This window comes from Chiloscyllium punctatum, unplaced genomic scaffold (assembly GCF_047496795.1).
Source record: "Chiloscyllium punctatum isolate Juve2018m unplaced genomic scaffold, sChiPun1.3 scaffold_225, whole genome shotgun sequence".
NCBI lineage: Eukaryota > Metazoa > Chordata > Chondrichthyes > Orectolobiformes > Hemiscylliidae > Chiloscyllium > Chiloscyllium punctatum.
In genome coordinates this window covers 342,847-359,721 of record NW_027309959.1, presented here as the reverse complement: position 1 = coordinate 359,721, position 16,875 = coordinate 342,847, and the positions used below count along the sequence as shown (strand labels likewise).

The following is a 16,875-nucleotide window of genomic DNA, read 5'->3' as shown; positions in this document are numbered from 1 at the left end:
CACTGAACACCTTCTTCATCATCCTATCTGCCTGCAACTTGACTTGCAAGGACTATGAACCTGCAGTCCAAGCTCTCTTTGTTGCGCAAACGTCTTCAGGGCCTTGCCATTCAGTGTACAAGTCCTGCCCTGATTTGCTTTTCCAAAATGCAGCACATCACATTTACCTAAATTAAACCCCATCTGATCAATATCTTATTGTAATCTGAGGTAACCTTCTTCATTATCCACACCCCACCAATTTTGTATGACCTGTAAACTCATTTACGATACCAAATTATTTAAATGAATAACGAAAAAAATCCAGAAATAAACATCCATTTCTCTGAGTTTGAATGTGCTCTGTGTAAATCCTGCCCAATGACTCTGTACCAGAGAGAGGCTGCACATGCACCTGGCTGCACCTTGCCCCCTACAAAGATGGTGGCTCCACACGTGTACAGAGAATTCTTTCCCCGAATAAAGATGGCGGCGCGCACTCATGCCTGCAGCCACACTGAGGCAATTCCCCGTTTACTGAAAAAACGAGACTGGGACGTTCAAATTTGTGTTTTCCGATGTGCACATTTTGTTTGTAAAACCTCTCCGCTCAAACAGAATTGCTCTCACCTCCTGCTGTTCCACAGACAGCCTTGATGATTTTTGCGGGTACCTATTCTCTGCCTGGTTACTCGTTTGTCCTTAGTGTATTTGTACAATCACTCTGGATTCTCCTTAAGCCTATTTCCTAAAGCTATCTCATGTCCCCTTTTTGCCCTCCTGGTTTACCTCGAGTATACTCCTACTGCCCCTATACTCCTCTAGGGATTCACACAAACACAGCTCTCTGTACCTGCCATATACCTCCTTCATTTTCTTGACCAGGCCCACAATATCTTTCGTCAGGCAGCATTCTCTACACCTACCAGCCTTGGCTTTAACAGGAACATACTGTCTGTGTACTCTCATTGTCGCAGGCCTATGGAGGCAATGGCAGATGAGGAGACAGAAGCAATCATTCTCAGTAAAGAGGTAATGTTGGGAAAGATAACAACAGCCTAAAGGTAGATGGGTATCCAGGCTCTGATGGAATGCATCCCAGGGACTAAAAGAGATGGTGGGGGGTTGGGGGGAAGGGGGGGTGGGGAGTAACAAATACACCTCGTGATAATTCACTAGATGGTGGGGGTGGGGGTGGGGGTGGGGGGAGAAGGTGGGGTGGGGAGTAACAAATACACCTCGTGATAATTCACTAACATTTATTGGATTCTGGGATGGTTTTGACAGACTGGAAGCTGCAAATGTGGTGCCACTATCTATCAAAAAGGACCCGTTAGCTTAACTTCTGTAGTGGGGAAAATGCTTGAATCTCTCAAGGAAGTAGTGGTGAGATATCTGGGTAGAAATTGTCTCATTGAGCAGGCACAGCATGGGTTCATGAAAGGCAGGTCACGTTTAACGCATTTACTGGAAGTATTTGAGGATACGACGAGTGCGTTGGACAAGGTGGACTCGGTGGATGTGGTGTACATGGATTTCCAGAAGGTATTCGACAAGTTGCCACACAAAAGGCTGCTGAATAAGGTAAAAATGCATGGCATTGTGGGTAATGTATTATCATTGATACTGGATCGGTTAACCAACAAAAAATAAAGAATGGGAATAAACGGGTGTTTGGATTAATGTTGGCACAACAACTGTTTGCAATTTACACAAATGTTTTGGAGTTGAGGACCAAGTGTACGGTGTCAGAGTTCATATTTGATACAAAGATGAGGTCGAGCAATGTCTGCAGAGGCCACTGTCAGTCTGCACAGGGATACAGATAGGTTAAGTGAGTGGGTAAGGATCTGGCAGATGGAGTTCAATGTTGGGATATGTGAGGTCATCCATTTTGGTCGGACTCACAGCAAACTGAGGATGAAATGGTGAAAACGTGCAGCATGCTGCTGTGCAGAGGGAGCTGGGTGTCCTTGTGCATGAATCACAGGAAGTTGGTTTGCAGGTGCAGCAGGTAATTATGGCAGTGAAGGGAATATTGTCCTTCATTGCTAGAGGGATGGTTATGCTGCAACTCTACAGGGGAGGCCACACCTGGAGTACTGTGTACAGGTTTGGTCTCCTTACTTCAGAAAGTATGTACTGACACTGGAGGGAGTAAAGAGGAGGTTCACTAGTTTGAGTTGGGAGTTGTGGGTTGGTGTATGTGGAGAGATTGAGAAAACTGGTTCTATAGTCATTGTAATTTAGAAGAATGGGAGGTTGGAGAGGAAACAATAAAATTATGAAGGGAGCAGATAAGACAGAAGCAGGGAGGCTATTTCCACTGGGGGCGGGTCAAACTACAGAGTATTACCTCAAAATAAGGGGGAGCAGATTTATTCTGAGTTCAGGAGGAGCTTTCTTCAGCTAAAGGGTTGTGCATCTGTGGAATTCCCTGCCGAGTGCAGCATTTGACGTTATCAACTTGAATGCCTTTATGGCAAAATGTAGATTTGTGAACAGGAAAATAATTAAGGGTAGTGGTGAGAGATCGGGAATGTGGAGCTGAGGCCATGAAAAGATCAGCCCTGATCTTATTGAATGGCAGAGCAGGCTTGAGGGGCCAGATGAACGTTCTTGCCTTGTGCCATCAAAATTGGCCTTTGTCCAATTCAGAACCTTAACGTTTAGATCTTGTATATTGTTTTCTGTAACTATTTTAAAACTAGTAGAATTATTAGAGACTCCCAACAGTGTGGAAGTAGGTCATTCAGCCCATCACATTGATACTGACCTGGAGAGCCTCCTAACCTCCCCCTGTAACATTGCATTTCCCAGGGCCAGCCAACCTACACATCCCTGAACACTGTGGGCAATTCAACCTGGATAATCCACCCAACCTGCACATCTTTGGACCGTGGGAGGGAACCAGAGCACCCGGACGAAATCCTTGCAGAAAATCCCAATAAGGTGATCATCCCTTTCTTACTTTCTAGTTCCACCTAAAAAACTTCACTGGGCGTACTCCCAGGAATATCTTCCCTAAGCAAAAACATGATGCTATCCCGAATCAAAAATGCCACTCCCCTCCTCTCTTGTCCCCCTTTCTATTCTTCCTATAGCATCTATACCCTGGAACATTAAGCTGGCAGTCCTATCCATCCCTGAGTGATGCCTCTGTAATTGCTATAATATCCCAGTGCCATGTTCAAAACCACACCCTGAGCTCATCTGCCTTCCCTGTCAGGCCTCTTCTATTGAAGTAAATGCAGTGCAACTGCTCAGTCCGACTTCATTTTGTGCCTTGCCCTTGCCTGCCTTGATTATTTGACTTCTGAACTGTACCAGCCTCAGACATACCTCTATTCTCACTATCTTCTTGGGTTGACACCCACTCCCTCACTGGTTTAATGCCTCCCGAGTATCACCAGCCAGTCTCCCTGCCTAGATATTAGACACCTTCCAATTCAGGTACCATCCATCCTTCTTATGCAGGTCAACTCTACTTCAGAGGAGATCACAATGATCCAAAAAACGTGAATCCTTTTCCCCTGCACCAGCTCCTTAGCTGCTCATTGAGCACCACCTCCTCCTCTGTAATATGGACATTTTTCAAGATGTCACCATTTATTTCCCCACATTCTATATCTCCCATGTACTTCTTCACAGTAAACACTAATGCAAAATACTTGTTTCCTATCTCGCCCTTCGCCTGCAGCTCCACACAATGGCTGCCTTGCTGATCTTTGAGGGTCTCTATTTTCTTCCTAGTTAGCCTTTTGTTCCTCATGTATTTACAAAAGCCCTTTGGATTATCCTTAACCCTATTCGCCAAAGCTATCTCACGTCCCCTTTTTTGCCTCCTGATTCCCCTCTTAATTATACTCCTACTGCCTTTATACTCAAAAATGGTTTGGATTGGAATAAATGAAAAATATAACATCCTGACAAAACAAACAAAGGCAGGACTTACACTCAATAAAAGTAGGGCCTTGAGTAGTGATATGGGAACAAAGAGACCGAGGGCTTCACGTCTTTGAAGTGTGTGTTACATGTAGACAGGGTGGTTAAGAAGGTGCTTAGCAAACTTACCTTCATCGTTCAGACCTTTGAGTCCAGGAGTTGGGACTATATGTTGAGGATGTACAGGACGTTGGGCAGGCCACTTCTGGAATACTCTGTCCAGTTCTGGTTGTGCTGTTATAGGAAGGATGTTATTAAATTGGAGCAGGTTCAGAAGAGATTTACCAGGATGTTTCCATGAATGGAGGGATTGTGTTCCAAGGAGAGGCTGGATAGGCTGGGAATTTTTTTCACTGGCGTGCACGAGGTTGAGGGGTGACCTTATTAGAGGTTTACAAAATCAGAAAGAGTGTAGATAAGGTGAATAGCTGGGGGAAGAGTGAGATTCAAAACTCGGGTGCATTCATTTTGAGAAGAAATTAGAAAGATTTGAGAAAAGACATTAGGGTTTTAAAAAAAATTATACGTGTGAAATGAACTTCCAGAGGAAGTGGTAGCTGTGAATACAATTACAATATTTAAAAGACCTTCAGATAAGTACATAACTAGGAAATATTTGGATGGATGTGGACCAAGCGGAGGCAGGTACAATTAGTTCAGTTTGGAATTATGGTCGGCATGGACTGGTTGGACCACAGGGCCTGTTTCCTTGCTGTATAACATTAGGACTCTAATCCTCACTAACTCTAAATTCCTCCATCCTCAACTCTCCCGATCACTGTCACTTCATCCAGCCTCACAACTCTTCCTTATTTATATAATTCCTCACCAGCCACAGAATGCTCCCTATCTCATGTCCTCCAGTTTCTCAGATCTCTGTGATATGTGCCTTTCTTTAGTTCCAGCCTTGAGGATGCCCTCATTCACTCCGATTGGTTAGAGGACAAACTGGTACGACCTGGTCCTCCAGTACTGCCCTCTGCCCCCTATTGGCCTGCGCTGACATCAATCATCAGGGCCCATTGTGAGGTGAGTGGTGGGATCCTCCCTCTCTCTGCCCTGGGATGAGCTTCAACATTCACAGTCAATGGGGCAGTATCACAGAGCACAGGGGCTGGGGCTATTCAGCCCATTTGGGATGTACCCTCTCCCTCTGGAGATGCTGCAAATCTGTCCCAATTCCCTTCCTATTTGCCCATAGCCCCCCAAATCTTCCCTTAAAAAGTAAAATTCTAAATATGTTTATGAATAACTGCTGAGTCTGTGTCCAGCATATTCACATTATTTGCCAATTACCTGAAAATAGCTACTAAGATTGCGACATTGTTAACAATTCCCCTCTCTCTGCAGATTAGATATCCTAGAAACAAATTTGCACCTGGTCAAAATCACTGCTTAACCTTCTCAGCTCCAAGAACAATGATCTGTGCTTCTACTAGCTCTCCACAAAAGAGGAACACATCTTATTTTCATTTATTAGTGTCATAGAGATGTACAGCACAGAAACAAACCTTTGGTCCAATTTGTCCATGACAACTCGGAATCCTCAACAAACAGAGCCCCATTTGCCAGTTATTGGTCTGTATCATTGGAAACTCCTCCTATTCATGTACCCAATCGGATGCCTTTCAATGTTGTAATTGTATCAGCATCCACTACTTCATCTGGCAGCTCATTCCACACATACACCACACACAGCTTGAAAACTTTGCCCCTTGGATCCGTTTTTAATCTTTGCCCTCTCAACGTAAGCCAATGTGATCTTGTTTTGAACCCACCTAATTGGGGAGGAAAACACCCTGGTTGTTCACCTTATCCATGCCCCTCATGATTTTATAAATCTCCATGAAGTCACCTCTCAGTCTTTGACTCTCCAGGGAAATTAACCCTGGCCTATTCAGCCTCTCCTTGTAGCCCAAATCCTCCAACCCTTGCAAAGTCTTTGTAAATCTTGTCTGAACTCTTTCAAGATTCACTACATCCTTTCCAAAACAGGGAATTTCGAACTTAAAACATAATTCCTGAAATGGCTTAATCAATGTCCTGTCCAACCACAATTTGATGTCCCAGCTTCTGAACTCAATGCATTGACCAATAAATATAAGCATGTCAAACACCACCTTCACTCGTCTGTCTACCTGCGACTCTACTTTCAAGGAATAATGAACCTGCACTCCATGGTCTCTATGTTCAGCAACATTCCCAAGGACTTTACCATTAAGTGTACAAGTCATGCTCTGATTTGCCTTTCCAAAATCCAACAGCTTACATTTGTCTAAATTGAACCCAGTCTGCCATTCCTCGCTCCAATGGCCCATCTGGTCAAGATACTGTTGCATTCTGAACTAACCTTCTTCATTGTCCACTACACCTCCAACTTCTGTAAACCCACATACCATATCTCATATATTCACATCCAAGTCATTTATTTAAGGACCCAATATCCATTCCAGCAGGACAATGCTGCTCACAGGCCTCCAGTCCACAAAGCAACCCTCCATCACCACCCTCTGCCTCCTACCTTCAAGCCAGTTTTGCATCCAAATGGCTAGTTCACCGAACATATCATGTTATCTAACCTTGCTAACCAGTCTGCTTTGTGGAACATGGTTCAGTGTCAATATAGACAACGTCCACAGTCTGCCTTCATCAATCACCTTTGTCACATCTCCAAAATAACTCAATCAAGTTAGAGAGAGAGAATTTCCCACACACAAAGCCATGTTAACTATCCCTAATCAATCCTCGTCTTTCCAAATACATGTAAATACTGTCTCTCAGAATCCCTTCCAACAACTTACCGACCGCTGACGTTAGGTTGACTGTTCTCTTGTTCCCTGGCCTTTCCTTACCACCTTTTTTAAATAATGGCACCCATCTTCCAGCACCTCATCTGTCACAAACAATGATATAAATACCTCAGGGAGGGGCACTGCCAACACCTTCCTAGCTTTCTACAAATTTCTGGGATACACCTGATCAGGTCCCAGGGATTTATCCACCTTGCTACTGTTTAAGACATCCAGTACTTCCTCCTCTGTAATATAGACACTTTTCAAGTTATCACTACTTATTTGTCCAAACTCTGTAGAATAGAATAGCATAGTATTTCTTCCACATCCTGTTGTTCCATAAATGGCCTTGTTGATCTTTAAGGGGTCCTATTCTCTGTCTGGTTATTATTTTATGCTTAAAGTATTTGTAGAAACTCTTTGTATTCTCCTTAAACTATTTCCTAGAGATATTTCAAGTCCCCTTTTTGCTCTCCTGATTACCCTCGAGTATATTCCTGTAAAAACGTGATCCTGTACTCCCAATTCCTCTGTCCCTGCCATATCTGCTCCCAGGAGAAGCAATTCCACTCCAGGACATCCCAGAAAGGTTTCCTCTTTCAAGGACCGCATTTCCCTCCCACTTGATCAACAATGCACTCCAACGCATATCCTCCACTTCCTGTACCTCTGCCTTCCCCCCCCCCCAACCCCTCCAACCACAATAAGAATGTAATCCCCCGGTCCTCACCTGCCACCCACTAATCTCCATTAACCTCTGCAATGTCTGCTACCTACAGTCAGACCCCACCACCAGGGATATATCTCCCTCCTCAGCCCTTTCTATCTTCTGCAGAGACCATGGGATCTTTGGTGCTGATGTGCTGCCCCACGGATACCTCAGTCACTCACCCTGCCAAATGGCCTAGTGAGATTATCACTAGATGGATAATCCAGACACCCAGATAACGTTCTGGGGTCCAGGGTTTGGATCCCGTCACGGCAGTCAGTGGAATGTGAGTTCAATAAAAATTTGGAATTAAGAATCTATTAAAGACCACGAATACATTGTTGATTATTCCGAAAAAAAACCTCATCAGATTCGCTAATATCCTTCAGGGAAGGAATCTGCCATCCTTACCTGGTCTGGCCTACATGTGACTCCAGAGCCACAGCAATGTAGATAACTCTTTACTGCCCTTTGGGCCCAGTCAGTGATACCCTCATCCTGTGAATGAACAACAAAGAAGGTCAAGTCTTGTACACAACCATACTATTCTTACAGATAAGTGATCTCTTAGTAAATTTGCTTCTCAACTCCCTGCTGACGATTGGGGAAGTGGGAGGGCGGTCAATAGTACCATCCCAATAAGGAGATCATCCCTTTCTTATTTCTCAGTTCTGCCTGGATGTACTCCCAGGAATACCCTCTTGAAGCCCAGCTGTAATGTTATCCCCCTGCTCTGTTGCCCCCTTTATATCTTTGCTATAGCATCTATACACTGGAACATTAAGCTGCTGGTCCTATCCATCATTAAGTTATGCCTCTGTAATTGCTATAATATTCCAGTGCGATGTTCAAAACCATACCCTGAGCTCCTCTGCCCCCTGCATTGAAACATATGCAGTATAACTGCTCATTCTGTTCCTTGCCCTTGTCTGCCTTGACTGTTTGATGTCTGAACTGTACCAGCGTCATACTTAGCTCTTCCCTCACTCTCTCTCTGGGTTTACCCACATTCCTTCACTGGTTTAATGCCTCCTGAATAGCACTAGCCACTGTTCCCTTCCAGTGCCAGTACAATCCATCCTTCTGATGGAGGTCAATTCTACCCCACAAGAGATTCCAGTGATCCAATAATGTGAACTCTTCTATCCCTATGTCATTGACAGCGATAAACAACAGCCTCCCCTCAAAATGGTTATTCTCCCCTTTAAGAATATTCTGCTCCCTCTCTGAGACATCCTTATACAAAAATTACACATTCGAATAATAAACCTTACACTCATCAGGTCATCATAAAAGGATTACATGACACATTGAAGGTTTGGGGAGACCTTTTGAGAGAATGCGATGATTCAAAGGAGAATTTTTAAGCAGCAAATTGGATTGATCTGGAACACAATACTCACACACACAATGCGAATATCCAGATCCTGATGTACTGAGTAATTCAATCAGAGTTTAGCAGAATATTTACTGAGATTACCATCTGAATGTCCACCTGTAATATCCCGTAATACAAGTTTATAAAATCTGTCACTATCAGTTCAAGTTAGAAACTCACATCATCCCCTCCTTGTGGCCCAGGATTACTGTACATATTACCCTAGAGGACATCAGCAGTCAACTCAGAGGGAAATCTGTGGGTTTCTAGGAGATTCCAACTTGAGATCTCATGTGACTGAACACAGCAGTTCTTTGACACATTGGAGAAAATGATCCAAGGGTCAGTGAGATATGGGGAACAAGAATTACTTTATATTCTTTCATTCCGTGCTGCCGCTCTGCCTCATCAATAAGGCATGGGTGTGAAAGGCTAATGCCAAACGATGGGCAAGTTGTCTCCATCCTGACAAATGGGTAGGAAGATCTTCTCAATCACTCCAAAGCGTATCCCTAAAAAGATAGTAACACTGTCTGCTTCCCACTGCCCAGTGCTCCCAGTAAATGTTTGGAAGAATGGGAAGGGGGGGGGGGGGAATATCTCCTAGAAAAGGCATAACTGTAAAGGTCTAAGAGGAATATGAAAAGAGAGAGATGCACAGGAGAAGGGGGCAACAAGTTGTCAGATGGGGTGTAACTTGGGAAAATGGGAAGTTGCTCATTTTGGAGGAGATAATAAAAGAACAAAGTACTATTTAAATGGTGGAAACTGTAGAAAGCTGCACCACAAAGGGACCAGGGGTAATTGTTCAGGAAACACAGAAAGCTACCACACAGTTACAACAGGGAATCAGGAAGGGGAATCGAATGTTTGTTTCAAAAGTTTTCAGTATGAGAGTTTGGAGTATATACCTGAGAGTAACGTGTGGAAGTGCTGGTGAGACCACCATATCTGCAGTAATGAGAGCAGTTTTGGTCCCTTTAGATAAGGAAATGTGTCACTTTATTGGAGGCATTTCAGGGAAGATTCAATGAGATGATCCCTGGTTTGGAGGGATTATCTTTTAAATAAAGGCTGAAAAGTTTGGAACTCTACTCACTGGATTTTGGAGAAAGAGAGGTGGTCTCATTGAGACAGATGGGATTCTTAAGGGGTTTGACAGGATAAATACTGAGAGGATGTGTCCGAGGGTAAATACTGAGAGGGGAGTCTGAAACAATATTCTGAGTTACGGAATCAAGAGTTCTGTTTTGGATTCAAGTATAAGGGAACACAGACGTGGGTAAGGGATTTCAGTAGCAATGGAGCTGGGGTGAGGTGGAGAAAAGCAACGTTTAAGAGATTGGATTTCCTGGTGCTGTGATTGTGTGGATGTCTGATCAGAAGGTCACCTTGGGGTCAGATATAACAGCAATATTGTTGAGAGTGTCGTTCTGCCTCAGAGTTCCCAGTGGGAGGCAGGGGCTCAGCAGTAAGGCAACGGGTATAACCTTGACAATGTTTCATTGGAGGAAATTGCAGCTAATTGAGTAGTGGGAATGTGGTAAGCAGTTTGATAACTGAGTAACAGTGGAGTAATGGAGAGGGATAATGGGGAGAGCGAGCTGGGTATCGTCAGTGTACATGTCAAGCCTAACACAGTGTTTTTGGATGATATCACCTCCTGGCACTATGTACGTGAGATACAGGAGAGACCAAGGATAGATCGTTGAGGGACACCAAATGCAAGGAATTCAGAAAGCAAAGGGAGAATGGAGATGGAGCAGGATTTTCCAACAATGGTGAGGTCAAATATCAGTTTTTCACAGAATGGGAGAGAAGGACATAACCAGAAAAGACCAACAGACAGAACAAGGAACAATATCTATGAATTGGCGAGGGGGGGTGATGAGGCGGCAGCGGAGGAAAGAGAGTTGGAAAGTGAGTTTAGCGAGATTAGGGTAAAGGGTCAAGGTGAGCTCTGATAAGGCTTGATAAGAGACTGGAGAAAGATGTAGGTTTAGGACAAAAACCAGGAACATCACGTGAGGCAGTTTGGCTCAGTGGGCTAGTGGGAGGGAGAGAAACAGCAGATCGGATTATCTCAGTCTTAGTGACAGAGAAACTCCATGTGCTCCTCACTCGTTGTTGGAGGGGAGGATGGAGGAGACAGGATGATGGACAGTGTTTTATAAAGAAACAAAACCAGGGTTCGTGATATTTAAAATGAGTGATCAAACCTGATGTATTTAGCTTTTATCCAGAATATTAAAAACAAACGACTGAAGTCCTGGATCGAATCCCATCTTGGCAGATGGTGGAATCTGAATTCAAGAAAAAAACAACGTATTAGGAATCTCCTGATCTCCATGAAACCATTGTCAATGGTGAAAAAAATCCTGCCGACCTGATTGCGGCCCAGCCAGCTACTCACTGTATTAATCACTGCAAAGTCTCAACACAGGAATGAAACTGGATGGACCAGTTGGCAACTAACAAGGCACCAGAAAGTACAACCACAGAATCAGCTCTCTCGATAGTGCAACATCCTCCTCACTAACATATGGTTTTTGGGGCCAAAATGTGGAGAGCTGTCTCACAGACTAGTCAAGGAACAGCCTGACACAGTCAAACTCACGGAATCATCCCTTACAAACAATGACCAGACACCACCATCACCATCCCTAGATATCGAGAGTGTGGTGCTGGAAAAGCACAACAGGTCAGGCAGCATCCGAGGAGCAGGAGAATCGATGTTTCGAGCCTAAGCCCTTCATCAGCCTGACCTGCTGTGCTTTTCCAGCACCAGACTCTTGACTCTGACCTCCAGCATCTGCAATCTTCACTTTGTCCTGAAATCTCTGGATATGTCCTGTCCCACTGGCATGACATACCAGGCAGAGGTGGTGGCACAGTGGTGTATAGAGAGGGAGGATTTGCCCTGGGAGTACACAGCATTGGCTCCGGAGACCAGGAAGTCTCATGGCTACTGCTGATTACCACATCCCGTCCTTGCTTGGCTGATGAATTACTTCTCCTTCATGTTGAACAACATTTGGAGGAAGCACCGAGGCAATAAAATGGTGTCAAATGTACTCTGGGTACAGGATTTCAATGTCCACAATCGAGATTAACTCTGCAACAGAATTACTGACTGAGCTGGCCAGGTCCTAAAGAACATAGCTGCTCAACAGTGGGTGGTGAGGGAAAAACATACTTTATCTCATTGTTATGAATTGACCAGTTGCAGATACATCTGTCTATGACAGTATCGGTAAGAGCGACCATCACACATTCCTTTTGGAGACAAAGTCTTGCCTTAAAGTTGAGAAAAACTTCCATTGTGTTAAGTGGAGGTTCTAAATGAGACAGACTTCGAAGAGATGTAGGATCTCAAAACTGGGTATCTATGAGGCACTGTGGGACATCAACAGCAGCAGAACTGTACTCCAGCACAATCTGTAATCTCATGGGTTTGTAAATCCTGCTCGCACCCATCACAATGGACAGGAAAGGAGGGCATGCCATGAGAAGCACCAGGCAGACTTAAAAATGAAGTGCCAACCTGGTGATGCCATAAAACAGAACTACCTGCATATCAAACAGCATCAGCAGCAAGCAACAAAGCTAAGTGATCCTACATCCAATGGAACAGATTGGAACTCTGCAGTTCTGCCACACCCAGTTGTGAACGGTGATGGACAATTAAACAACTCACTGCAGGAAGCATCACAGATATCCCCACCCTTACTGATGGAGGGGCCTCACACATCCATGCACCAGATAAGATGACAGCATTTGCTGCAATTTTCAGCCAGAAGTGTAAAGTGGGATGATCCATCTCAGCCTTCTCCAGTGGTTTCCAACATCACAGATGTGAGTTTTAAACCAGTTCAGTTGAGTTTGAATAACATCAAGAAATGCTTAAGTAGTGCAAAGGCTACGGGCAATAATATTCTGGCAATAATACTAATGGTTTGTGCTCCAGAACTTGCCACCCACCAAGCCAGCACTGGCATCTACCGACAATGTGGAACATTGCCCAGGGATCTTCAACACAAAAACACAGGGCAATCCAACCCAGCCAATTTCCATTTATCAGTGCACACTCGGCCAGCAGTAAAGTGATGGAAGATGTCATCAATAGGGCTACCAAGCAGCAGCTGCTCAGCAACAGTCAGCTCAGCGACACTCATTTTAGGCTCCACCAGAGCCACACAGCTCCCGATTGTGCTACCGCCCTGATTCACAATCAGGCAACCAGCTGAATCCCAGAGGTGAGGTGAGGGTGACAGCCCGGTCCGACTCCAAGACCACTATTTCAAGCTGATTCTACCCTTGTATCATCCACCTTGTGTTGTCTCCAGACTTCATTTTCCAAACACACTCAGGGCCAGCTTCCCACATTCAATCTCCCTGTCATCTCAAGAAAGTCGAAATCTCTGCTTGTTGATTCATCAAAAGGCTCCTAATTATAATCAACAGCATACAGCCATAGAGATGTACAGCAAGGAAACAGACCCTTCGGTCCAACCCGTCCATGCCGACCAGATACTCCAACCCAATCTAGTCTCACTTGCCAGCACCTGGCCAATATCCCTCAATTTAAAATTCTCACACTTGATTTAATTTCTGGCTGTAATAATCCCGAGCTCCCTGTACTACACACACTGAGACCTCGACAACCCATTTTCTTCGAGATTCCCAACCATTTGTTAATTCATTACTTCACCTGTGTGGCTGTTTCGACAGTTTCTGAAGCAGCATGGTCTGAAATTCGCAGCCAAAACCTCACAGGTCTGCTTTCCACCTTTAAGACATCCCTCAAAACCTGCTTTTCGGCAATGCTTTTGGTCACCTGATCTAATATCTCCATCTATGGCCTTATGTCTAAAGTTCTCAATCGTACTTTTGTGAAATTATAAGCATGATAATAAAAATACAAACTGTTGTTGATTTGGACATTATTTTCAAATTATCACTGTTGCTGAAATAATAATCTATAATGCCACTTACCCAACCATATTTTAGGAGCACCTTCACCACACAAACTGCAGCTGTACATGAAAGTCAAACATCACCCTCTTCACAGGCAACAGGACTTTGGCATTAATCACTGGTATCTGTGGAAGGAGAAACACAGTTGATGATTCAGGGAGTGCAAAACAGATTACAGGGAATGAAAATGGTGCAGAATTTGATAGTCAGAAATGGAAGGAAAATCCACTCGCTTATTGGAAAAAAGAATTCTTTACTGTTAAAAATATTCAAGAAAAAAGTAATCTGATAATAGAGTAGTACATGGTCAGGGGCTGGGCCGCAGTGAAAAACTCATTTACAAAAGTAATAATACAATAGTAAACAGACCAAAAATACACCCATGGTTTGAGACTGAGGAAGCTAGATATTGACAAAGTGGTTATGAGGGAGCCCAGAGGTGAATCAGAGCAGTATTGGCTGTTATGGTCCCAAAGACATTATCCGAGAGAAAGGCTGCACATGCGCCTGGCTTCACCTTGCCCCTTACAAAGATGGCGGCTCCGCACATGTCCAGTGAATCGTTGTCCCGAATAAAGATGGCGGCGCTCACTCAGGTCTGCATTTACTAATTTACTGCAAACACGGGACTGAGACGTTCAAATTTGTATTTTCCGACGTGCACAATTTGTTTGTAAAACTTCTCCGCTCATAGCAACACAGTTTTTATCCCGTTTCCCTGTTTATTTATTTTCTTACCGTATCCTTTCTCTCCATAACTTCCCAAACATTCATTACAGAGACTCTGCGCCGCGCGCGAGGGTGATCACATGGTTTGGCTTAGCACCGCCTTTCTTTCACTTTGATTGGTTGGAGGACCAACATCCCTTTCGGTCATCCAGATCCGCCCACCGTTCTTTCATTGGTCCGGCGCTGATATCAATCACCCGCGGGTCACTTTGTTGGCTAGAGCATGCGCAGTGTGTCCTGCTTTTGCAGACATGTTGGGTAATGTGATGGGAGAGTTTACTGAGGGTAGGAATTCCCTGTGTGTGAGCTCTGCAGTAGATTTCCTTTATTCACGGAGGGAATTGCCTTCCCACTCATGACTGTATAGCTGTGATTGATGAATCAATGCCATCTGAACCTGTACATAAACACACCATTTTCACTGCTTTTCACAACATCTGAGATCTTTAGCACATTATATCATGCTCTTCTTTAGAAACAAAAAACATGAAACGGAGCCTCAAGGAATCGGAGCAGGAGTAGGGCATTCATTGCCTTCACCTTCTTCCCCTATTCTATCAGATCATGGCTGGGCCAATCCAGACCTCAACACCTCTTTTATGCTTGATCCGCATAGCCCTCAACTGCTCAATATTTCAAAAATCTATCTGCCCTCTTTTAAAATAATTTGAGACAGAGTCACAGATTCCCTACTATGTGGGAACAGGCCTTTCTGCCCAACAAGCCAGAACAACCCTCCGAAGAGTAACCCAACCATTCCCCTCCCACATTTAACTTTCACAATTGTTTGGGCGAGAAAATTCTAACCATTCATTGAGAGAAAAAATTCTTTACATTTTCTAAAATGAATGTTCCCTTATGTAATGTCCCCTGCTTTGAGACTTCACTGGTGCTAGAATATCTAGTCAACATCTGCCCTGTCAAGCTCCTCAGAATCTTGTTTCCATAAGATCACCCCTGCTTATCTATTCTTGATCAGTCAACCCTTTTGTCCTCAAAGTAGCTAAGTGAATCTTTTTTGAATGGTGTCCGATGTTAGTTTATCCTTTATTAAACATGGGAGCTAACATTGTATACAGTACTCCAAGTGAAGTCTCAGCAACAGCCAGTGTGGTTAACCAATCCTCAATCCATGCTAATACATTACCCCGATACCATGAGCTCCTAAATTGTGCAATTAACTTTTATTTAGCACCTTATCATTTACACTTTTAAAATCCAAATACAGAACATAATTCGATTACACTTTATCAGCCCTGCTTGTTACCTCCTCAATGAACTGTTGCTAAATTTGTCAAATACAGTTTCTCTTTCACAAAACCCAGTCTACCATGTTTAATGATAAGCTTTTCCAAATGTCCTGCAATTTCTTTCTTTAATATTCGACTCTGTCGATTCTTTTAGTTGATTTGCTAAGTTTAATTCCCCTCTCTTAAATCCATGTGGACTCTGTCCAATCCTGTCACTGGTCACTAAGAAACTTGACTGTACTCCAATATAGTTAGCAAATGTATCTGAATTTATTTTTAAAAATTGATTACTTTTAAATGCTGGACCCATGCAATATCAATAAATTAGTGACTCTGAATTTGGGTTATAATGTTTTTTTTTGTTAACTCCTTTTCGTACTGTGTTATGCAGACAGCACCAAGCGATCACTCTTAATTGTGAGTAACTTTGAAAATAATATATTTTAAAAATGACATCCCAAAATGCTGCCTCATTATTGTGCAAGGAGGATTTTCCATTCAATAGGTTGCAGATAAAACTGAACAGATCTTTGCTGCAATTTGGCCAGACTGCAGGTTACACCAAAGTGGCAACTGTGTTCTCAAATTCTTACTTGACACTGCCCAAGGCAATACTGATGGGACTTCACTTTGCCATTCTTGTTCACCAGCTTTATTTTTAGGTTTAATTGTATAATAATTCTAGAGCTTGTAAGTTTAGACAACTTCTCTTTTAGGTACATATATAAATATCAGACTGAAATGTTGCACTGAACGGTACCAAATCTGAAATTAGTCTCTAATCTGATAGTAACATGCTCTGGCCCTTCTACATATGTATTGGCATAAGTCTATGCCAGTAATTTTTCTGAAACCTGTGATTCCTGATGAAGGGCTTATGCCCGAAACATCAACTCTCCTGCTTCTCGGATGCTGCCTGAGTTGCTGTGCTTTTCCAGCATGACACTTTTCGACTCTGATGTCCACTTCTTTGGTCATCACTTTTTCCTTTGATCAACAAAAATTATTCTTGGTTTAATCTTCTCAAAGTGCAATACGAACCAATTCATGAAATTCAGATATCTCACATTTACGTTAACTGTGTGAAGGCTAAGACATTACTAAATTATTGTCAGT

General features: G+C 43.4%; 1 long non-coding RNA gene across 6 annotated transcripts in view; it reads right to left on the bottom strand.

Annotated features, from left to right (window-relative positions):
• Positions 1-16,875, bottom strand: part of LOC140472033 (uncharacterized) — a 45,770-nt gene that overhangs the window by 12,048 nt on the left and 16,847 nt on the right. For 3 of the 6 annotated variants that reach the window (XR_011957348.1, XR_011957346.1, XR_011957347.1), the window contains 4 exons: positions 13,799-13,905; positions 11,023-11,106; positions 7,837-7,923; positions 4,054-4,158 (listed from right to left, as the gene is read on the bottom strand). This is a non-coding gene — a long non-coding RNA (uncharacterized lncRNA). Of the gene's footprint in view, positions 1-4,053; positions 4,159-7,836; positions 7,924-11,022; positions 11,107-13,798; positions 13,906-14,518; positions 14,599-16,875 lie in introns of those variants that run through there. The other 3 variants (XR_011957344.1, XR_011957349.1, XR_011957345.1) reach the window with 2 other exon arrangements.